General features: G+C 35.7%; 1 long non-coding RNA gene and 1 pseudogene across 1 annotated transcript in view; one reads left to right on the top strand and one right to left on the bottom strand.

Moving 5' to 3' along the window:
* The window catches only part of LOC148694495 (uncharacterized), a 142,942-nt gene that overhangs the window by 35,933 nt on the left and 82,672 nt on the right, over window positions 1–24,337 (bottom strand). The window lies entirely within an intron of this gene.
* On the top strand, window positions 8,420–16,586 carry LOC148694497 (uncharacterized; annotated as a pseudogene).

The following is a 24,337-nucleotide window of genomic DNA, read 5'->3' as shown; positions in this document are numbered from 1 at the left end:
GTTGATTAATTTCGGTTTTACAAAACTCTAAAACTTCTTGGTTCATTTGAATCGGTCGTGCTTTCGTGGGGATTTTTGATTCAATAAAATCTTTAATATAAGTAGTTTGACAATATGCTGTTTTCTGTGCCAAAAAACATTTGGAAGATCGGAACAAATTTCTTTAGTAAGCTTATCGGAAAACTGACGAATAGCATTTAACAAAGATTTGTTCGTCAACTGTTCTTCAATTCTTTTGTGAATAATTTCTTCTTGTAGAAATGCAATTTGTTTGGATTTTGCAGTAATCTGGTTGAGGGTTTTTGAAACATTATCTTTTTGAAGTTGTTTTAACTTTTTATGATCTGTTTCCATGCAAAATTCAAAAGTAATTTTTTGGCCAAAAACCTTGGTAGAAATGCAGTTATGATGAACTTTGAAAGGATAAATTAATGCAATGAAAGGGAGTCCCAAAATAACTGGATCAGAAATATTTTTGATTAAAACAAATGGAGTTTTAAAACAAATATTTTGTTGACAAACATGGGCTTTGGGAATTTCATATTTTAATTTCATCGGGGATTGATTTGCAGCGCTAAGTGTTTCCGTAGACTTGTGAAAATATTTAGTAGGTATTAATCCTTCTTGAATGCAATCTAAATCTGCACCTGAATCAATTAAAGCGATGGTTTCTAAATGAAAATCTTCGATTACTATCGTAACTTTAGAATACCATTTTCGAATTCTTATTTTGTCTAAAAGACTTAAAACAAGTTCTTTTGAAGAAGAAGATTTAGCTGAGTGAGCGTCGGAATCGGAATTTGAGGAAGAACCATTTTGTTCTTGGACGAGTTCTTGCGTACGTACTCTACTGAGTTGTGAACGAATTTCGATATTTTCGGATTTTAAAAACTTAATTTCCGATTTGATTTGATTAACTTCTTTTTGCAGATCTTTGAGGGTGATCTCCGTTTTGTTTTTATTAAAACGTTCCAAAGTGGTACTGAGAGAAATCTTTTGAGAAGAAATTTGACTAGTGCCAGGTTCATGAGAAGAAATCAAATTTTTGAGTTTTTTCAAATAAAAAGATTTTAAATCAGGGTCATCAACTTTACTAATTAATTCCATTAAAAACTCTTCTTGTTCTTCTTACTTATTAAGCACTGAAATTTTGTTACAACAAGTGTCCGTGCACCCAAACTTAATGTTTGGCGAGGAGACGTCGCTAGAACTGCTAGAGTCGGAGACGGAAAAATCGGGATTTTTATCAGATTGACTAGAGTCGGTATTTCTAATTTCTAAAGCCTGAATAAGTTGAACTTTCTCTTCTTCAGAGATTTTTAGTTGGTTAATAACCTTTTTAACCTTGCATTCATTTGCATAATGACCAAATTTACCACACTTGTAACACTTTCCCTTTTTATTTTGAAAATCCTTTTTAGACTTTCGAAAAGGTTTTTTGTTTGAAGATGGTTTTTCATAAAATTTATTTGTCTGAAAAGGTTTGTTGGAAGATCTTTTGTTTTTATAAAATCTGGATTGATGTTTAGAAAACTTGCTGGTTTGTTGGGCTTTTTTCTTTTTACTCGAAGGAGCGATTGGAGGTAAACCATATTGTTCACAAAATGTTCCAAGTTCGTATTTAGCAATAGATTTATCTTTATGAACTTGTTTTGAAATCTTCATGTCGATACACATTTTCAATCCTTCCTTTTGAATAACATTAACTATGTTACCATAAGTAAGGGTAAATAAGGTATGACACCTTCTTCATTTACTAAAACATTTCGAATTTTGTGAGCAAAAAGATTTGGTAAACCATTGATAAATTTTTCTTTCCAAAAAGGTTGATTACTATCTTCCCGAAGCATAACTCTGGATATGAAAACATCTTTATACCATCTGAAATCACTTAAGGTTGGACACCTTAAATTACTCAGTTGGTCGTGAATACGCGTAGTAACGTTGCTGGGTGTTCCTATAAAGTGTTCTATAATCGTATAAAGTAAAGTATTTACTCCGTCGGGTATTCCCTGTCCTATCGTTTCGTCAAAAATGGGAAATCCTTCCTCATCTTTTTTGACCGCAAAGCGTATTTCATCTCTGGACTGAGAAGTTAAGTGCTTCTCCCACCAAGAATGAAGCATTCCAGTGAAACCAGTGACGAGAAGATCAACGATTTGTGTTTGTGTAAAATTGTGATTTGAAATGTAGCTATTAGCAACCATGGACATGTGTTGAAGTTTGTTCAAAAGTTCTTGTTCGGATAAGCCATCTATGTTCCACTCATAAAGTTTGTCGGCTGAAACTGAAAATTGATTTTGAATATTTCGTTCTTCAAATTGAAGGTCAGGAGGAGTTGGCCTGGGATACCAGTTTTTTGTGAGAGAAGTAGGGTTGACCGGATGAGTACGAATACATTTTAAATCAAAAGTTGGTTGAAGAGCAATGTTTTGAAAAATATTTTCAATTTTTTGGATAGCAGAACTAGTTTCCGTGTCCTGAGAAGAATCAGAAGTATTTTCTTCTTCGACAGAAACATCATTGTTTTGCAAAACATTAACAACTTTCTCTTTTTTGAGCTCAGTGAGCATACGATCAATTTTTTGTAAAGTAGTCATGGATTTTAAAGCAGTGGAACTTGAAGCAGTATCAGTAAAATTTACTAAAGGTTTTTCTTTTTGAGAAGATTTTGGTTGAGACAATTTGTCGATTTTGGTTTCAATTTTGTCTAACTGTTTTCCAATAGTATGAAGACTTTGGTTTGTAAAATTATTCTGTTCAATGACAGGTTTAAAACCAGAATCTTCTTTTGGAATTTTAAAAGGGGTTGCGGGGATGTTGGTATTACCAGTGGAAATCAAAATAGTTTCTTTGGGAGGATGACTGGAAGAAATCAAAGTTTTGTCTTCCTTAACCCAATTTTCTTTGGTAACAACCGTAACTTTATTTTTGGTTTCATAATGTTTTTCAATGAAATCAAAGAAAGATATTTCAAATTGGTATTGTTCTACAAAAGCTTTCCATTCGGCATATATAGCTAGCTTTTCTTCATCACAATACTTTTTTCTAAAAATATTTCTTCTGGGAATATTTTCCTGAGAAGCGATGTCAGCTTTAAGCTTCCTCCATCTTATTTTATGTGGTTTGTTCAAAACAAGTAATTGGTGATTCACCGATGTTGTTTCAAAATCAGAAGGAGTTGGAGAAGTGGGTTCTTCTTGGTTTGAAGGATGATAAACAGGATGTGCAACTTGTGAAGAAGTGTCGACAGACTTTAATTTAAGCAAATCATTGACTAAATCTTGTTGTGCAGCTTCCTGCTCTTTTAGTTTTTTGTTTACTAAAGATTTGATCAAATCTTGATCTCGACCCAGTCTATCGGTTGACGTGGATCCAGAAAAAGACTGTATGCTAGGAGTAAAAGATTTGTGTGACAAAACTGATTCACAAGATTTTCTTGCTGGACGATCAAAATTGATTTTAACTGTGCCGTCAAAATATTGTTCAAGTTTGTGGATGATTTTCTGGGTTTTGGATGGATTTAGGTATGTATGGTGGTGCGGCAAGGGTTGATGGTGGTGTATGGAGGTTGGGATGGAGGTGTGGAAGTAGGGGAATGATGGATGGGTGGTTGCAAGGTCACGGCAAAGGGTGGATGAATGAATGTATGAATGTTGTGTGAAGGGGTGGTGGTCTAAATGGTGCGGCAAGGGCTGTTTATATAGACTAGTTTGGCACACTTAGTGAAGGAAAAGGATTGCCTAATCCTATTGAAAAAGGGTCAATTCAAGGCAGAAATCAAGTGGGATTGGGAATAGGAATTTCGACTAGGAATTAGGGAGTTCTAGAAGGCTAGGTGCGGCACACATGTAGTGATAGGATTAGGTGTTCTAGAAACTGTGTTTAAGGCAGATTCCTAATCCTAAAGGGCCTAGGACATGTGATATAAGAGTAGGAAAAGGATTGTGATTCCTAAACCTACAAGGAATGGTGTTTTGCGGCATTGGTATGGATAAGTCTTCTAGAAACTGAAATAGGTGTTTAGATGTGTAATTGATTCCCCCTAATTAGCTAGGTTTAAGTCCCAATCTGATTTGGATAGGATAGAATAGGATAATGTTAGAGTTAGGATAGGATAAGGTTTCTAGGATAGGATAAGATAAGGTTTGGATAAGGTTGGATAAGGTTCCTTGTTTCTTGCTTCTTCCTTATCTTCATTGGAATAGAACTTCTTCCACCAGATTTGTAGCCTTTCCTAGCTCTTCTTGTCTTCAATTTCGTCCATCCTCTTTGCTCCATGGTTGAGCTATCCAATCCATGCCCAAAAATGCTCCAAATAGCCTCAAAATGCACTTTCTTGCTCCCTTTGCCATTAGAACCTAAAAACATACGAAAATGTCTTAAAATACTAAAACAACTATGAATTAACAACATAAATGCACGAAAACAAGCTAAGTAAGTCGCCTAAATATGCTCCTATCAAATTTCCCCACACTTAGCTTTTGCTAGTCCTCAAGCAAAACGAAATAAACCAAAACAAACAAAACACATTCTAGACCTTCCAACATGTCCCTCAGGGATTTCCAACGAACTTGACACATTAGTGAACATCATTCCCACGGTTTTTAGCTTTCTTTACACTTCAACAAACACTTAACCATAGTTACTATTTATTAGTTCACATATAATCAATTAAAACAATGTTTTGAATGTAGTAACATGCCTTAGAGAATTCCCTCAATTCCTCACTAGAATGCACTCTTTTTTCACACAGATTTTCTAACTTCACACCCTACACTAGGTATATGTGAGAAGATTGATGTAAATATGAAGACTAACACTCACATATCTATATCAAAGAAAGCATTTTCTGGATTTACGATAATGACATGAATATGATCTCATGAATGGAATGCTACTACTTAGAACGAGAACCAGTGATTCCATATGCTCATACCAAATTCAAACTCCACATATTGAACACATAACATCAAGATAGAAGTTGAGGGTTGTAACGAGGCTAAGGTATTGGCTAACAAAGAAAGGTAAGGATAGACAAACGTTCTTAAAGCAATAGTAAGCAAAGTAATGAATTTGACACTTAAACTCACTTCTAATGGCAAAAACCAACTTTTAAACACAAGGGAAGATTCATGCAACATTTAGGGTCAAATTCACTCTTTTGGACCCTTCCTTCAACAACCAACACTTGTGAGTTCATTCTCACTTATTTTTCAACTCCTTTTCTTTCTTTTGAACACTTTTCTATTTTCTTTTGATTTTTCCACGAATTTCTCTTCTTTTTTTTTTCTTTTTTCTTTTTTTTTTCTTCGTGCCCTATCATCTTCCCCCACACTTGTTTTCCGCCATATATTGACCAAAGGAGTTCACTCTAAGTCGTGCTTCACTATCCTTTAAGAACCAAGGTATGGAAAGTCCTATTCTAGGCTAGGTGAGGATAATGTGGCTAACAACAAAAATAGGCTTTGAAAAGGCTCAAGAGGGTTAATCCTACAATACATATGAAAAGGGATAGGCTTTTTGGCTCTGGCTTGACTAACAACTTCATCTTATTGTATGTTATGCAATCAATACCCTGCTTTGAATGAAATGGGCATGAGTTCTAGTATTTGGAACTATAATGAAATGCATTCTAAATAGCAACCAAGCAAAGAATGATGAGATCATGCAACGACTTTAGAAAACAAGAAATCACAGATTATACTCTCCAAAGAACGTTATAGGCTCAAGTCTCTCAAGGATGTAGCATTAGTTTGAGTTTCTTCCTTCAAGCATGTTACAAAAACTGATTTTATCTTGGTAATTACATGTGAATTCATAAATTATAACCATAACCAAATGGTTTGTAGGATCTCCACGTCCAAAATTTTCGCAATAACAAAATTTTTTCGCACTTACAACCATAAATTATAACCATAACCAAATGGTTTGTAGGATCTCCACGTCCAAAATTTTCATAAATTACATGTGAATTCATAAATTATAACCATAACCAAATGGTTTGAGTTCAACATAATTTTCGCAATAACAAAATGGTTTGTAGGATTGAATGGTTGTTGGAAAGATCAGATGGGAAGTATTTATTGGAAAACCTTTCCTTCATCAACTCAGTTATTGCCATATTGTTTTCTCTCCATCTCTTAGGCAATTCATCAAACAAATGCAATGCAAACAAATTCTTCTTCACAAATTTACCCACAAGATACCAATTTATCCAACCATATTTATCATTCCGAAATGCACTATAGTTATCAGTCAAAAAAGAAGGAAATATAGCTTCCGAAGTTGTTATAATGAAATGCAAATAGAGAACTACCTTAGCTTCAGTTTTCGTAGTATCAAAGAAGAAGTGCTTACGGAGTAGCTGCGGAGCAGAGGTCATTGTTGAAGCATGAATCACTCTCTTCGATTCCGACAGAGAAACTAAGGTTGCAACAGAATTGTTCGACTGTGGCTTGACGGCCGAAGTTGCCAGTGTGCGCAACATCGATGAAGATGAGAGCAATGGCAGAATGGAATGGTCGTGGATTGTCTACGGAATTCATAGTGGGTTGCCGTCTCCGTTGTGAGGTTTTTGGTGACCGACCTCGATCAATTCAGCTTCCTAGGAACACATCGAGGCTGGATCAGAATCTTCCTCGACGTCGAGAGCCGAGTCACGGCGTAACTGAGCAAGGTCACTGTGGATTTCTACGAGTATATGATTCACAGCCTTGTGAATGTCGGTGAGTGTAGAATCCATAGCTTCGCGGATTGCATCACGAATCGCAACATGTATTGAAGCTTCAAATGAGTCGATTGCAGTAGAGAGGCGTGCATCCATGACAGGAAGACGCGTTGGGTGGGCGTACACATGAGGGAAACCAGGATTCGAGAAGGATGATACCAATGATAAGATCCAAATCTCTAACCCCTTAATCAACCTACAAGTCACAAAGGATAGAGAGGGAGAGGGAAGGGAGAGAGAGAGAGAGAGAGCAAAGCTCTTGGGTTGTTTTTTGGTTTTGTATTTCTGTTTGTAAATTCTGATTACCCATTTGAGGGAGTTGGGCTCCTTTTATACAGACTCTACTTCTTATTACGCTAGCTGGCATATTTAACAATTCTTAACAATTCAATTAAAGCATAAACCTCAATTACATTTTGGGTTCATAACAATCTAAAATGGAGTTTACAGAGCTTTTAGCCTCTTGAGACTCTCAAGAGTCAAAAAATAAAAAATAAAAAATAAAAAATAAAAGACGGAGAAATCTGCAGAAATGTAAAAGAAAAAGGTGGGATATTTTCTCAGATCTAGATATGAGCTTTCATTGAAAACATCCCAAAAATTATAAAATCTTTGAACTTTCATGCTCTGTAGAGAAGAGAATGCGAAAAACGATACTAAAAACAAAGCATAAAACCCAGTAAAACCAAATTAAACGATTGGATTTTTGAAATTCTTACACAGAATCTAGAAAAAGTTCAAATTTGCAGCTGGGAAATGTTTTTATGGGCTGCAATTGGTCCCTCACCTCCGTCACCTTCGACAGACCTCTACTGCGGCACCGACAAGGCGCCTACGTTTTGTCGATCCCGGTTAACGACGACGATGACAACGCCCAACTCTCAGTGGAACGAGAGGCCGACAGGCGGCGAGGAGGATAGGGATTCGGGGCATTCTATAGCTCACCTTCGAGCCAATCGTTCTACATTTCAGCAACAGGAGGCGTGTCCTCATTGGACTTGGACTGTTCTTCAGGAACATAAGGAGACGTGGAAAACACAAGAGGCTTACCATGCTCGAGCTCATGGCTGCCAGGATTTTGCAGTTGATGGCCTCAGATTTCTTTCGTAAACTAGAGCTCGTCATAAGCCTTTGGAACTCATCGAGCCTTGGCAGAGTTAACTCGGTCAGCATGCGAGAATCGGGGGTCAACTCCATCGTACCATCCAGCTCAGTAACTCTGTGGTACAATGTTCAACGAGCAAATCGTTTGCACCAGCTTAAAGTTTGCATATATGATGTTTGTTAAAATGTCTCATTGACAGTCATAGCAGATTATACATGATTTCAAAGTTTTTATGATTTGAAAACAGTTGCTTAAGTTCTGTACCAAGCAAGTTTTATTAGTATAATAATTGTATATGAAAACTTGTTCATAGTCTCGACTTCTACTTTGCAAGTGTGGTATAACCTTCTTTTTGCGTTTACTATGCAGATTTCTCTAAAAGCAAAAGAAAACAAAAAGATTTGCATATTGCGTTGTTTTTCTTCATGCGTAGTCTTGATCATGAGTTAAGGTATGACCTATTGTTGAATTTTTTTTTTTTTTTAATTTCATCTGCTTTGAAAAAAAAGAAAAAGAAAAAGGATTCGTATATATTTAACAGATAGAAGAAGCAGACGAATTGGTAAGCTGAAGGTGCCATGGCGATGGAGATAATCACTGCCATTATTCCTACAATAATTGACTTCACAGTTAGACCACTTGGACGGCAAGTGAGTTATGTCATTTTCTACAAAAGCAACCTTAAAGATCTAAGGAGTAGATTGAAGAATTTTGATGCTACCAAACAAACGATGAACCATGCGGTTGAAGAAGTCGAAAGAAAAGTTAATCAAAAAGTGGAAGCTGAAGTCTGGAACTGGCAGACAGAAGCGGATCAGATCTCTCGAGAGGCAGAAGCATTATTGGATGATGAAGGCCGTACAGAGATAAGGTGTCTCTATATATGTCCTAACCTGATATCCTATCATCAGCTCAGCAGAAAATCAACTAAATTGGTGAGAAAGATTGAAGAACATGAAAATAAAAAAGAGTTTGCCAGTATTTGTTACAATGCTGCCGTGGAAGACATATCTGCCATAGCCTCTGACGAGTACATGGCCTTTGAATCAAAGACTTCAATGGTGAAGGATATCATTACGAAACTGGAAAAACCTGATATCAACAGGATTGGTGTGTACGGATTAGGGGGCGTTGGGAAGACAACACTTGCCAAAGAGGTTTACAGAAAAGTTGTGGAAGAGAATTTATTTGATGATGTGGTTATAATTCTAAATGTAAAAGAAAAGAAAGACGATGAAACAATTCAAAAGGAAATTACCAAAAAGTTGAGGATGGACGTTGATGAATCCGAGGATATGGGAACAAGGGCAAATCTCCTACGGGCCAGGATAAAAGATGGGAAGACTCTTGTCATTTTAGATGATGTATTGAAAAGAACTAACTTTGAGGTTATGGGACTTGTCGGTGTATCGAACTTGAAGTTATTGTTGACATCTAGAGAAAGAAAAGTTTTATTCTCTGATATGCGTACGCAAAAAGAATTTCGACTTGGGTTTTTAACAGAAAAAGAAAGTTGGAGTTTGTTTGAGAAGATGGCAGGTAATGTTGTGAAAAACAACCGTATACTGAAAGAAGCAACCCAACTAGCAAAGAAATGTGGAGGTTTGTCGGTTTTGGTTGTTGCAGTTGCAAGTGCTTTAAGGGATAGTAGTCTGGAGGAATGGAAAGATGCATTGAGAAGTTTCAAAACATTTGACAAGAAGGAATTGAATGAAAAAGCATTCTTGGCTCTAGAGTGGAGTTACAAACAATTGGAGGATCAAGAGCTTCAACAATTGTTCTTGATTTGCAGAATTCTTGCTGGGCGTTCGATGTCTATAAGTCTTTGCAGTGACTTGTTGAAGTATAGTATGGGTTTGGGCTTGATAAAAAATGTTGAGACAGTGGAACAGTCACGGGTTTCATTGAATTTAATGATTAAAAAACTAAAAAATTCTTGCCTATTGTTGGACAGTTATGAAGATGGGACTGTTAGGATGCACGAGCTTGTTCGAGATGCTGCTATCTGGATTGCATCTGATGATCAAAAGGCGTTTTTAAAAGTATATGGAGATGAGGTCAAAGAATGGCCCACTGAGGATTTATGTAACAAGTACACCGCCATCTCCTTGAGGTTTTGCAAAATCCCCAGATTTCCTGAAGTACCTTGGGTATGCCCAGAATTAAAATTGTTGGTCTTGGAGAATGATAATATTGGCGACTCCCAGGAAATCCCAAGCAAATTTTTTGAAGAGATGAAAGAACTCAAAGTGTTGGATGTAACCAGATTCCGTATTCAGTCGCTACCTCCATCTCTTGAATCCCTAAAGCATCTCCACACATTGGGTTTATATGACTGCGACTTGGTAGATATAACTCTTGTTGGACAGCTAACAAACTTGAGAATCCTTAGCGTGATAGAGTCCAGGATTAAAGAGTTGCCTGAACAAATAGGACAATTGACTCGTCTACAATTATTGGATTTGTCCGATTGCTCTGAACTTGTTATGATCTCACCTAATGTTATATCAAGCTTGACAAGACTAGAAGACTTGAGGATGGGAATAAGAAGTTTCAAGCTGTGGGAAGGTGAAGGTTTGGTCGATGGCAGAAAAATTAATGCTAGCGTTTCAGAGCTGAAGCACTTATCTCATCTATCTGCATTGGACATACACATTCCAGATGCTAACCTTCTTCCAACCAACTTGTTGTCCGATAAGTTAGAAAGATACACCATACTTGTTAGTGATTGTTGGGAATATCCTGTCTTCGATGAAACCTCCTCTAACATGCTAAAACTCAAGCTCACCAGGAGTAATCAATTCGATCGGGGTATAAAGTTGCTGGTAAAGAGATGTGAGCAATTGTACTTGGATGGGGTAGAGATTATGAATATTATTTCCTATCTATTTGACAGTGAAGCTGTTAATCAACTGAAGCATCTCCACGTCCAAAACAACGACGAAGTCACATATGTCATTAACTTCGTTAGTTGGAGTTATTCTCATAATGCCTTCTCTTGCTTGTAATTTCTATCTCTTGAAAACCTTGTGAGTTTGGAAAGCGTATGTTATGGGCAACTCATAAGTGACCATTTTCAAAAGTTAAAATCTTTGACACTACGGAATTTACCAAAGCTTATTGGTTTCTCTTCCAATGGCAAGCAATTAACGAATGATACAAATGCCGACAAAATCGTGTTGGAGGATGAAGTTGGTGGACCACCGAAACTGTTCAGTAATGGGAAGGTACTTTCTCTATCATTTTTATAGCAAAATGGTTGCATGATTCTTTCTCACTATACTTTTCTTCTTCGAATTTCGATCATATAATTCTTTCATGTTTTAAATTAGAAGAATATTAAAGTGGTATAATTTTCATATGTTTTCCTCACACAAAACCATTTAAATGGTATATTAAATTAGGTTTCTTTCGTGTTTTAATTTTCATATGTTTTCCTCCGACAAAGCCATTTAAATGGTATATTAAATCAGGTTCTGATAACCCACAATATTCAATTATTGATATTGAGATTTATTTTCTCATATTGTATGTCATTTCATGTCCATTCCCTCGGCCAAAAAAAATAAAAAAACAAAAAATCAGAGCGCAGCCAAGCGAATTAGAGAATTTGTATCGTTGAAATTTGATACAACGATTGAAGTTATTTTAACTTTTAAAAACAATTTCTGTTTGTAACTGTTGGATCAAATTTCAATGGTAAGGATTTCATGATTTGGTGAATTAGGAGGAAGGGATCCGGCCAAAATTCCTTTCCCCTCTCCCATTCTCCTTCCTCCCCAACGCCACCAATCACCGCCCCCTCCCTCACGGACCACCACCTCTTCAAGCACAGCAGCAGCATCTCCCTTAATGACGTCATTGAGATCTCCAAGGTTATGAGGAACAGATACATGGCCGAAGGCGCTCGCGGGAACGGTGATGTAGATTCTCGGAATCTGCGTCTCGGAAAGGACCCCAAGGATTTGCAATAGGAGATCGTCGTGGTGACGTCGAGATCCCTCTCGATCGACAAGGGTGTAAATTCAACGAATTTTGCACGTAAAAGAAATTTCGGGGGAGACACTCATTATTCACAAATCTGACAGCCCAAAAGGGATTTATTCTTCAATCTTTCCAAATTTGGTGGTCCCCTATTCTTTGCAGCAGCAATTAAATTGAAGGGCGAGGTTTTTGGGTTTGATTTATGGATTTAAAGTGTGAAGGAGATGCAATTGATATTGCTGCTGTTGTGTTTGGGGAAGTGAGAGTGAGAGAGAGAGAGAGAGGAGGATGAGCGGCCCTGAAAATCTAGAATCGAACCGAAAAAATCCTAATTCCAAACCAAAAATTTCCCAAATCGAAATTCCTGAAATTTTGGTACGGAATTCGAGATTGGCTTCTCAATATTTCGAAAATCTCATACCGAACTGAAAATATATATGATTAATTATTATATATATATATATATTTATACATATATATTATATATATTATTCTTTTATAACTGATGCTAGTAGTTTCTAATTCATGCTCTGCAACCTGGAATGCCTTATACCTTGCATGTTTTTCATGTTCTGTTTGATATTCATTTGGATTTTACTATTGCTCCTCTCATGGCAAATGATTTCAGAAGACTTAATTCTTTTGTCTCTCAACAAATTGCCAAAAGAGTTTAATTAATTTGAATTTTGACTCTGATAAAAACAATCAGGCATGCTAGTGTTCGATTAAATGGTAGTGTGAATGAAATGACATTCCTAGTTCATGAATGTGTTCTTGAATTATATATTTGAAGAACAATTCATAATTTCATATTTTAATTTGGGATTCCCGATTTGTCCCGAAATCCTGAAATATTTTCGGGATACGTGAAAATTTGGTTTGGAATTGATCTTCAAATTCCCGTCTCAAAAAATTTCAATTTGAAATTTGGGATGCTAGTTTCGGTTCGGTATCCCATACCAAACCACCTGTAGTTTTTTTTACTCCAATTCATTCCTTGCTAGTTTATGAAAGTAGAAAGATGTACAGCTGTTTAGTGGCCTAGTAGCTTACTTTTTTAATATATGACCTTTACTTTATATCTATACATTTGGAACATATATGGTTAACAACAATGTAGATTATAATTTTCTAAAATAAACATGAATTTTGTTATGTGCTATGCAGATTTTGATATCCAATTTAACAACCTTGACGGTGCATCAATGTGATAGTTTAAGATTCATGTTTTCGAGCTCCATGGCTAAATGTCTCGGGCAACTCAAACATCTCACGATATCCGAATGTCAAGCACTACAAATGGTATATGACACATCATCTACCACTCAGGTGAATGGTTTTGAGTGCCCAAATCTAAACTCAGTTGACATAGACTCATGTGATAGTTTGAAAAATGTTTTTCCCGCCTCAATGGCCAAAGATCTTAAGCAACTAAGCAAGTTGAAGGTTAGTAATTGTGATTTACTGGAGGAAATTGTCGCGAAGAAAGAAGGACCAGAAACAGCATACGAGGAGTTCGGGTTCCCTAAAGTAACATTTATGGAATTTGGTAATCTGCCCCAACTTCAAAGTTTCTATCCAGGACTACATATTTCTAATTGGCCATCACTCGACATATTAAAGTTCACGAAATGTGGTCGTGTGGAGATTTTTGTTGCTGAATTTTCAACATATCAAGACAAGTTTCAGTTGGGCCACCCAAGAGCAACGGAACAACCTTTCTTTTTAATTGAGAAGGTAACCATACTTGTACACAACTCTTTTGATATTCGAAATTTTATCTATCTTTTGACAAAAAAATAAAAATAATGAAAATCGAAAGACTTACAGCTCTCTTGTAGCCCAGTAGCTTATTTAATATATGACCTTTACTTTATATCTACACATTTGGAACATATACCCCTACAACAATGTAAACAATAATTTTCTAAAATAAAAATGAATTTGTTTCTATTCTATGCAGGTTTCCATGCCCAACTTAACAACCTTGACTGTGCATGGATGTGATAGTTTAAGATTCTTGTTTTCGAGTTCCATGGCTAAATGTCTCGGACAACTCAAACATCTCAAGATATCTAAATGTCAAGCACTACAAATGGTATATGACAAATCATCTACCACCCAGTTGAATGGTTTTAAGTGCTCAAATCTAAACTCAGTTGAGATAGACTCATGTGATAGTTTGGAAAATGTCTTTCCTGCCTCAGTGGCCAAAGATCTTAAGCAGTTAAGCAAGTTGAAGGTTCAGAATTGTGGTTTAATGGAGGAAATTGTTGTGAAGGAAGAAGGACCACAAACGACATACGAGGAGTTCGGGTTCCCTAAAGTAACATCTATGGAATTTGATAATTTGCCCCAACTTCGGAGTTTCTATCTAGGACTACATGTTTCTAATTGGCCATCACTCAACATATTAAAGTTCACGAAATGTGGTCGTGTGGAGATTTTTGCTGCTGAATTTTCAACATATCAAGACAAGTTTGAGTTGGGTCACCCAAGAGCAATGGAACAACCTTTCTTTTTAATTGAGAAGGTAACTGTACTTGTACACAACTCTTTTGATATTCGAAATTTTATCTATCTTTTGACAAAAAATAATAATAATAATGAAAATAATAATGAAAATAGAAAGACTTACAGCTATCTTGTAGCCCAGTAGCTTATTTAACATATGACCTTTACTTTATATCTACACATTTGGAACATATACCGCTACAACAATGTAAACAGTAATTTTCTAAAATAAACATGAATTTTGTTCTATTCTATGCAGGTTTCCATGCCCAACTTAACAACCTTGACTGTGCATGGATGTGATAGTTTAAGATTCTTGTTTTCAAGTTCCATGGCTAAATGTTTCGAACAACTCAAACATCTAAAGATATCTAAATGTCAAGCATTACAAATGGTATATGACAAATCTACCACCCAGTTGAACGGTTCTAAGTGCTCAAATCTAAGCTCAGTTGAGATAGACTCATGTGATATTTTAGAAAATGTCTTTCCTGCCTCAGTGGCCAAAGATCTTAAGCAGCTAAGCAAGTTGAAGGTTCAGAATTGTGGTTTAATGGAGGAAATTGTTGTGAAGGAAGAAGGACCACAAATGACATACGAGGAGTTCAGGTTCCCTAAAGTAACATCTACGGAATTTGATAATCTGCCCCAACTTCGAAGTTTCTATCCAGGACTACATGTTTCTAGTTGGCCATCACTCAATATATTAAGGTTCACGAAATGTGGTGGTGTGGAGATTTTTGCTGTTGAATTTTCAACATATCAAGACAAGTTTGAGTTGGACCGGCCAAGACCAACGAAACAACCCTTCTTTTTAATTGAGAAGGTAACCATATTTTACATAGCTCTTTTGATATTCGAAATTTGATGTGAATTTTGCATACTAGTTAAACATACAATATCAAGTAAATCCATTTATTATGTGAATTTTGCATACTAGTTAAACATACAATATCAAGTAAATACATTTATTATGTGTTGTCCAGTTTTTCAAAAAATTTTAAAGCATGTTCTTATCGTTGATTATATTTCAGGGTAAGTCATTCCTCAACTTGGAATACTTAATGTTGGATAAGAATACAGAGATTTGGTATGAACCGTATGGTCCACTCCCGGCAGAGTTGTTGAGCAAAGTAAAATCAATTTATTTTGCTACTTCACATCCCAAGTCAGATGTTTTCCTTGAGAATTTACAGAATATTGAAATGCTCCGTGTGCTCTCTGCTCCTTGGAAAGAATTATTTGTCCACGACCACCGAGGAAGTAGTAGAGAGGAAAGACATGAAGTTGAGACCCTCCCACGTGTAAAGGTTTTGTGGCTCATCGATATCCCGGAGCTGATACATCTAGGAATGGAAAACTCCCAACCAGGGGGCCCTGTTTTTCCAAACTTGGAAGCTCTAAGCGTTCACAAATGCGGCAGATTAGAGAATCTAGCTTCAACTTTAATATCCTTTCGGAATCTAACCGTTTTCATCATAGGGGATTGTCACGGACTGCAATACTTACTTCATCATTCTGTGGCTAAGAATTTGCAGCAACTCAAGGAGTTGGACGTTATGGCCTGTGAAAGAATGGTAGAAATAGTAGCGAGCAACATAGATGATCCAGAAAATGAGATTACTTTCAGTTGCTTGCAACGTTTAAATCTTTCTGATCTACCAAGACTGCAAGGATTTTGCACGGGAAATTGCATTTTCAAAGTCCCATCCTTACTGCCCAAGGATTTGATTGTCAAGAAGTGCCAGCTGATCATGTTAAAGATTTCTCCTGATGGATTACTTAAGAGATCCACGTCCAGAAAGACTAGAAATAGTAGAGGAAACTGATGATGTACTAATGCTAAGTGATTCAAGGGAGAATGATCGTGATCAAACTGTAAGTACTTCATTCAGTAATTAAGCATCCATTAATTTCACTTTCTGAAGCTTGATCTGTCAAATTAAAAAGCCTGATTTATTCATCTTATTCACAGTTGTTCAGTCAGACTTCATATTGAACGGTTTGTGTGTTTATTTGTAATCGTTAACTAAATGTATATTTATACAGGATCAGTTGATGATTGCGGATTCAAATGTAGATGTTACAATTGCAAGACTTTTTGCCAAAGAGGAATCCTCCTTTTTTGTTCGGCGTGTTAAGGTTTTCCAATTGTGTGCGATTGTTTGTTTGTGTATTATTTTCCTCTTCCTTTTGTTTTTCCTTTTAAAGGAAGAAATATCAACCTCGAGAGTCGACTGGAAGGCACTCTGATCTGTTGGACCACACTACACATTCCACGGAAATCACATTGGTGTGTTCAAGTTTTTAGATGGAGAAAAACTATGCTACTTGGAGTCGATGGAAGTACGCATTGGAGATCCTAGAAACATGTTTCCCTGTTCTCCCCTCAATGGTCTGTGCCCAGCCTTGATTCCCTGGCCGATCTCATCTTGTTTGATATAAGCCTGCAAGCTACAGCCTCAATGGAAAGCTATCCCAGAAACTTGTGCAATTTGGGAAGGCACTAAGGCATATTCCATGTCATGTTATTTTTGTAAAATTATATTAATTTATTTTAATTTAGATTTTAATTAAACTAGTTACTAAGAGTGAAGTTTGGAAATTGGTTATTTAAAATCCATATGCCTTTCGAGGTCACAATTTATATTTTTGAATAGAACTCGATCTCACGAACGCATAGGTGCAAACCGTTCGTGAAACAAAGCTATAACGAAAGAATTATTAACATTTAAAGTTAAAGATATTTTGGTAATTTTCTTCAATTTGGAACGCTCTAGATTTCTGGAGCAAAGATCTAAGAAGCCATGTGTGAGGCTGGGATGGAAGGAAAGAAAAGAAAGAGTAAAAAATGAGAGAGGGGATGGGAGAAGGATCGACAAGAAAGGAAAGAAGGAGGAAAAAGTAGAAAAGCTAATCCTCCTCCTCGTCAAGGTGCTTTCTTTGTCCATTTGATTATTCAATTCATGAATCCCTCACTTACCAGTCTTTGATTCAAAATTTTCCGAACTTTGAATCCCTATTTAAAGTACGTAAGTAGTCTAACGAGGAGGTTAGATGCAGCCATAAAGTGTATGAAAAATTACGATACGATTCAATTCTCGAGTTGTGATTTGCCATATTTTGGAGGCGGGGTATATTTTAGATATAGGTATTTGGCGACATCAAGTGTTAGTCCTGGACGTATGTCGGGATCGGGGCGTGACATTCTCAATGTCTCACGCAACCATCTCTCAGGGGAAATCCCTACAACAATTCTATAAATGGTGAGTGTGGATACCTATGGCTTATCTTATCACAACTTGACAAGTCCAATCCCAAATCATGTCATTTTCCTAAAGGATTTTCTAATGTCTCAAAATCTTAAATCCAACTACATTTCTCAACGACCAAATGGCCACATATGAGAAACCAAAACAGAGCCTTAAAGGGGGGAAGAAGAAAGAAAAAAGAAACAGAAGAAAGGTACTGTTCGACTCCTACAGTAATGATTTACCTTTCGTTTTGGCAAAAGTTTCCCATTTTGTTGGAGGTTTAGGCACAGGCAGCTGTAGAGAACATTGAAAATTTACTAACATTGAAGATCTTCGTGTGCTCTCTGCTCCTTGGAAAGAATTAATTGTCCACGACCACCAAGGAAGTAGTAGAGGGGAAATACATGAAGTTGAGACCCTCCCATATGTAAAGCTTTTGTGGCTCATCGATATGCCAGAGTTGAGACATCTAGAAAAGGAAAACTTCCAACCAGGGGACCCTGTTTTTACAAACTTGGAAGTTCTATGCGTGCACAAATGTGGCAGATTAGAGAATCTAGCTTCAACTTTGATATCCTTTCAGAATCTAACCATTTTGAATATATGGAGTTGTCACGGACTGGAGACAACTATTTGTCATATTCCAAGAACATGATGAGCACCACTCTAATCATGTATGCTTGTATTGACTTGTGTGTTTCGTCATAAAAGTGTGATTATATTTAAAGCTTTGTTTGCTACATTTTCGGTTTTGGTGTTTGGGAAATAATGCTTGTGTGATTTCTGAATTGGTTTTTGGGATGCACCTCAATTTCCATATTTTCTTCACACTCTCTACTAACCTTAATGAAATACTCATTTTATTTCTTCCCATGTTTTGCCTCTTTTCTTTTTTCTTTCTTGTATTTTGCTTCTGTGATACGCGAAAAAGATCATTTCCAACCATCTTCTTAAGAGCATCTCATATACACTGAGCTCCTAACTAGAATTTAAAAAGGACTAGTAGTTACTGCAGCTTTAGCCCGTGCGGTGCTGCAAGAATGTCAAATGAATTCTAAATATTGTTTGTGTGTTAAAATAATGAACTAAACCATAAATGTGCATAAAAGCTCACTGAATATTCAATTCGATGTGATTAGATTCATTTCAAATAAGAACCAAACCAAAAATGCACATAAAAGCTCACTGAATTACCAAATTTGAATAATTTGGGCAATTAGAAAAATCAATTATTTTGGTTATAAATATAGGAGTCTAGGCAAACAGTTAAACCGAGTTAGACTAACATGAGAGCTTAGGGAAAATAGTTTGAAGACTAAACTATGTCATGTGATTCATTAGTTGGCCAACGTTTGTTTTATATTTGTTGTCAAACGTAACACCTATATACATGATACTTGTGGACCATAACATTGCTTTTTATATCATGATGAGGAAGAAAGAATGTCAAGTTTGGTGTATGAAGAATTGTCTAGGGTATAAAGCAATGAACTTCCAAGTGATGCACTCTTGTTAAGTTTGGTGATAGGTTAATGATAGCTCTTCTAGATAAGTATGTTTGCAAGGTAGCACGTCCCTTATTCTGTATGAGGAGGTAAACCATAACAAATGAGAATTGGATGAGCTAATTGAGATGATGTCAACACCCTATGTGGGTGAGTAGGAGATGTATGATTTATATAATCATGTATTACATAAAAGACAATATTATTCCACCCAATATAGGGTGTGCTATTGATATCATTTTCTCTTCCCCTCCTAGCCGCTATATAAAGATGATCTTGGGGAAAGGCGAAAACACACTAGGAGAAACAATTATGTTTGCTCTAAAGAGGAGAGAATAAGCTCTCAACTCTTAGGAATCTTTTTCTCTCTTAGTTTAGCCTCTAGGGTATCACCTTGGCCCTAGGATGCTACTAAGAACTACAACTGTTTCAGAATGCACAAGGTATGTAGGCAATCTAGCTCGGCTAGATGCAACCGAATACTTTCTTTAGTGACACCCTTATTTGTAGTTCATGCAACAATTCGTCGAAACAGGATGGCTCTCTGATCTGTTCCGAATCGAATTCCTTTATATTATTTGCATACATTACCAACAATTTTATTCTCCCTTTTAAAGGAAGAAATATCAACCTAGAGAGTAGACTTGAAGGCTCTCTTATCTGTTGGACCACATAAAACATTCCCAAAAATCACATTGATGTGTCCAAATTTTTGGATGGAGACAACTATGCTACTTGCAGTCGTGCTGTGACTATTAGTCGTAGTTCCAAGACCAAGATGGGCACCACTATAATTGTCAGCAACTACCTTTTCGGATTTAAGCTTGCAAGCTTCTGCCTCAGGGGAGAAGCATAAGTTGTGTGATTCTGTTGGCAAGGTGTCGAGACACTAGATGTTGTACCACTAGATATTGTAGAATTTTTGGAAAGTAACTAGTGTCTTGAAAAACTAAGAAAATACAACAGTGTAGCGATCTTCAGCAAAAGAAGAATATTGTTCTCGAAACCAGTTCCTTTTAGCTAGACAAAGAAGAGTCCATTTGGGATTCATCATAACTCTATAAATGAAGTGTTAGTAAAAATTAGCTTCAGTATCTCTTCGTACTGTCACTTAATATTAATGACATCCTAAATTAATGGCTGTGATGTCATCATTGAATGTTGGTGATCTAACGAGTGACCACTTTTTAAACGTTATATAGCTATTTAAAATATATAAATCTATTTGGAGTCACTCTAAATTTTGAATAGTTATTTATGTAATTTTTTTAGGAAGTGTTATTGGCACTCTAAAAATCTCATTCTACACTCCTCACAAGTGTATTTTTCTTTCCTAATATAGAAAATTTGGAGTGTAGAATGAGATTTTGAGAGTGTTAATAACAATTCCCATATTTTTTTTTTTTATATGTTAGGTTTGAAATTTTTTTCTGTAAGGTAGACTGTTAGGAAGGACTAGGCCTGAAAAACGGGTCGTGTTTGCTGTGTTTCGTGTCGTTTTTGTGTAAAACCTATTATCTTAAAAGGTCATGTCGTGTCACACCTGTTATCTTAACGGATCCTTAATAGGTCAGGTCACTTTACCCAATAGGTAAAATGACTTGACCCAGTATGACCCATTAAGAAAAACATTATTCTTTTCCTTAAATTTGCACATACCACATTGCCACATAAATTTTACTTCAAAATATAAAAAACACATTTGTTGTTAAGTACTACATCTACAATTCAAAATAAGAGCCTAATAAAAAAGGACCAATGCACTACTAGTCTACTACAAAATATCAAATGTGCAATGATATGCAAAATGAATGACTTTTTCTTTTCAAAATTGTCAAGCCTTTCTCAGAAGTTATGTTGATGATGTTTTCAATAAGGTTTTTCCACATTAGAACTGTCTTGTGCATAAACCAAGTATAGGAAAACCAAACATTATAAACCATTTAATTTATAAGAAGTTTACCAAAATAATTATAAAAAGAAATAAAACAATAGTATTATACCATATAAAAATATATTACCTCATTTTTTTTCAAATTCTCTAAATTTAATTTAATATATATAGAATTATTATAGTATTTTCAGCGGTAGAAATTTATTAAATTAATATTTTGCTTATCGTGTATCGGGTTACCCACATGTATACTCGAACTAACCCGTTATCTTAACATGTGCTTATCAGGTTATCCGATAACAACCCGATTCATTATCGGGTCGATTTGATAACCTATAAATTTAATATCTTATCATGTCGGATTAACTAATCATGTCAGAAATTGTCCAGCCTATGAAGACCTTACATTGAATTCCGGGGTATTATAGTGATTCAATTTAGAGTATTTCAGTGACGCTACCGTGTGTGATCACAGAAGGGTCAATGGGGTCAATGGCCCCATATGAGTCAGTGAATCACTAACAGCCGACATTTAATTTATAAAGCTGGAGCTAAAGGTCTGATTCTCCTTAACTTTGTGCAAAGTGGTTCTCCACTCGTTGAGTTAGACAGCACTAGTGGACATAACAGTCAACTTTCTTCTTCCACGCCATATTAGAGAAAAGATTCAATTAGTGGATCAAATACTCAAATTAGCAGAGAAACCTCCAACCTAGCTTTAATTTCGATCGAGGAACCAGTGCATAAATTTCCACTCTAAATTTAGAAAAATATTGGTAAAAACTAGTAGCAATGTTATTGGAATGTTAGGAAGGACTAGGCCTGAAAAACGGGTAGTGTTTACCGTGTTTCGTGTAGTTTTTGTATAACACCTATTATCTTAAAAGATTATGTCGTGTCACACCTGTTATCTTAACGGATCCTTAATAGGTCGGGTCAATTTACCCAATAGGTAAAATGACTTGACCCAATATGACCCATTAAGAAAAACATTATTCTTTTCCTTAAATTTGCACATACCACATTGCCACATAAATTTTACTTCAAAATATAAAAAACACATTTGTTGTTAAGTACTAAATCTACAATCCAAAATCAGAGCCTAATAAAAAAGGACCAATGCACTACTAGTCTACTACAAAATATCAAATGTGCAATGATATGCAAAATGAATGACTTTTTCTTTTCAAAATTGTCAAGCCTTTCTCAGAAGTTATGTTGATGATGTTTTCAATAAGGTTTTTCCACATCAGAACTGTCTTGTGCATAAATTAAGTATAGAAAAACCAAACAATATAAACCATTTAATTTATAAGAAGTTTACCAAAATAATTATAAAAAGAAATAAAACAATAGTATTATACCATATAAAAATATATTAACTCATTTTTTTTCAAATTTTCTAAATTTAATTTAATATATATATATAATTATTATAGTATTTTCAGCGGTAGAAATTTATTAAATTAATATTTTGCTTATCGTGTATCGGATTACCCACATGTATACTCGGACTAACCCGTTATCTTAACATGTGCTTATCAGGTTATCCAATAACAACCCGATTCATTATCGGGTCGATCTGATAACCTATAAATTTAATATCTTATCATGTCAGATTAACGAATCGTGTCAGAAATTATCAGGCCTATGAAGGCCTTACATTGAATTCCGGGGTATTATAGTGATTCAATTTAGAGTGTTTCAGTGACGCTACCGTGTGTGATCATATAAGGGTCAATGGGGTCAATGGCCCCATATGAGTCAGTGAATCACTAACAGCCGACACTTAATTTATAAAGCTGGAGATAAAGGTCTGATTCTCCTTAACTTTGTGCAAAGTGGTTCTCCACTCGTTGAGTTAGACAGCACTAGTGGACATAACAGTCAACTTTCTTCTTCCACGCCATATTAGAGAAAAGCTTCAATTAGTGGATCAAATACTCAAATTAGCCGAGAAACCTCCAACCTAGCTTTAATTTCGATCGAGGAACCAGTGCATAAATTTCCACTCTAAATTTAGACAAATATTGGTAAAAATTATAAAGGCTTAACTATGGTAATGGTCTTTGAATTATATTTTGAGTTTCATTTTCGTTAAGATGAATTGTCTACTTAATTCCTAAATTAACATTTGAGTAAGAATTAGATCCTTCAATTATTTTTTTAGATAAAATAAGATGAATTGACGAAAAATTGATCAAGTGTATCACATGAAAGTTACGTAACTTAAATTGACAACAAATTAAACAAAATGGTTTTGCATCTAGTATTAGAAATGTAATTGATAAGTTTTAATAAGTTTAAGGATTGACTTTTCTGAAAAAAATAATTTTAAAACTTAATTTTCACTCTGATAACAATTAGTTGCAAAATCGGGATATTACTCTTTTTGTTATAATGAAATTCTAAAAATAGTCTTTACAGCTACTTAGTACTACGGTCTATTAGTATTCTTCTTCACTCATAAGTAAGAGATCTTATGTGCGTCCAAATTCTTGGATGGAGACAAATATGCTACTTGAAGTCGTGCTATGACTATTAGTCATAATTCCAAGAACAAGATGGGCACCATTATAATCGTCCGCAACCGCTTATCGGATTTAACCTTGCAAGCTTCCGCCTCAAGGGAGAAGCCTTGGTAGTGTGGTTTCTGTTGGCTCAATTCAAGCCTTGGTTATATTATGTTTGTGTATGACTGCTTGGACCTTTTCGATTTTGGCATTATTGCGGTGGCAAGATCAGGAGAAATGTTCTTTCACAAACGAAATACACATTTTAGATCCTATAGGATGCACGGTTTCTTGGTGCTAAACCAACGTCATTTCTCATGGAACAAAACTGGTCGCATGTAAAAAATGATGAGAGTTGCACTGATGACCTATCATCACATCAGAGACTTGTTGGACAAGTATTTAATATGTGTCCTGCAAATTCAATTGCAAGAAAGAACAAAACATGAATTTCAAAGTTTTAATCTCTTTAGCAAATGAGATTAAGACAAGAATTTAAAATTACATGATTCGAAAAAGCTAGAACCCAAAAGTTATAAAGTTTGGTGAGAGGTCTTATTTTTTTATGTCACCTTCAAGGACGTGTAATGTATATCCCTCTTAAACGTCACAACATTTCAAAATTTTTGAAAGTGTCCTTCAAGAAGGAACTGCATCCCCTCCGGATTCAAATAGATCTGAGCTCACTAAGCAATGCATCCGGACCATTGAAATTTGATCCCAACAGCTACAATTATTCAAGAATATTAGATTCCACATAAATCTACTTAAACCAGTGGGGTCAATGGCCCCACATTAAATTACAAGGCCGGAGATAAAGGTGTGGTTCTCCACTAAT

The sequence above is a fragment of the Pyrus communis genome, chromosome 9, assembly GCF_041283825.1.
Source record: "Pyrus communis isolate YQ-2024b chromosome 9, ASM4128382v1, whole genome shotgun sequence".
Taxonomy (NCBI): domain Eukaryota; kingdom Viridiplantae; phylum Streptophyta; class Magnoliopsida; order Rosales; family Rosaceae; genus Pyrus; species Pyrus communis.
This window is presented reverse-complemented; position numbering and strand designations above follow the sequence as displayed.